We start from the raw sequence: 694 nt of genomic DNA on the forward strand, positions 1-694 counted from the left end.
TGTGTGTGTGTGTGTGTGTGTGTGTGTATATACACAGTAAATACTGTACGTGTAGTAATCATTAGATGCTGTTATATAGCGGAACATCTATGAGAAGTCCTGTTTTCTTTGTACAGCCCTTTTGAGATGAAGTACTATGATTCAAGGCTCTAGTCCACTACATAAACATGAACTTGAATTTGGCCGGATGTCCAAGACATCGGCTTTCTTTGTGTTCATTTCAACACAAAGAAATGTTAATCTTAAAATAACTCTGGTCTAGGTCTATGGTTACCTCAGATCTCTGCAGGATAAATCTGTCCAAGCTGAGTTTTCTGTTGCACGACTCATACAACCTTTTTTTTTTTTTTATTAATTTATTTTTATTTTAGAAATTTTAAAACAATTAAAAGCAAAAACTGTGACATGAGACCGTATCCCAGAGAGGAAAGACTGGGAAAAAAAAACAAACAAACAGGAAGGAGGGAAACGTAAAAATAATGCAACAGAGAGTGACGTCCATTGACAGACATTAATGACCACATATATAAACAGACACCCACACAGAAAGACACTAGACCAGGGACCAATCACATACGCAAACAGAACTAAAGGCTGAAGCCCAAATTTACAACAAGGATTTCAAGGACTCAGCAATGTTGAGCCAAGTGTCCAAAGTCTTTCCGGGGGCCTGTTGCACAAAAGTAGAATAAAG

Source organism: Etheostoma spectabile, chromosome 23 (assembly GCF_008692095.1).
Source record: "Etheostoma spectabile isolate EspeVRDwgs_2016 chromosome 23, UIUC_Espe_1.0, whole genome shotgun sequence".
Taxonomy (NCBI): Eukaryota; Metazoa; Chordata; class Actinopteri; order Perciformes; family Percidae; genus Etheostoma; species Etheostoma spectabile.